The following is a 512-nucleotide window of genomic DNA, read 5'->3' as shown; positions in this document are numbered from 1 at the left end:
TAAGAGATGAAGAGTTGGAGAATCCGATGGATAGTACCATTAGTGAGATGGAACAAAGGGAGACGGAGGCGCAGATGGAAGCGCAGGGGGACGGAAGGATTTTGGACCTCGCATGACAGGGTTCCCCGGTAATCCAATTAGACCTTATCGTAATAAAGATGATGAATTGCATTTTCTAGAATTGCCGGGGGGCAAATAAACCCAATTTCCGATGTTCTATTCGGTACATTTTGAAGAAGTTTGATACTGATTTTCTTGTGTTATTTGAGACCAATGCGGGAGGGGATAAAGCGATGAAAATCTGTCAGAGTCTAGGTTTTGATAACTCTTTTCGGGTGGACGCCGTTGGTCAGAGTGGTGGTATGTGGTTGTTGTGGAAGAATCATGCAGGAGTTCTAACTATCTTGGAACCGTTAGAACAGTTTATTCATGCACGTGTTGAGATTGGGAGTGAGGTAATTCACCTCATAGCTGTCTATGCTGCGCCTACAGTGAGTCGTAGGAGTGGGTTA

Source organism: Brassica oleracea, chromosome C1, assembly GCF_000695525.1.
Source record: "Brassica oleracea var. oleracea cultivar TO1000 chromosome C1, BOL, whole genome shotgun sequence".
NCBI classification, from domain to species: domain Eukaryota; kingdom Viridiplantae; phylum Streptophyta; class Magnoliopsida; order Brassicales; family Brassicaceae; genus Brassica; species Brassica oleracea.
This window is presented reverse-complemented; position numbering follows the sequence as displayed.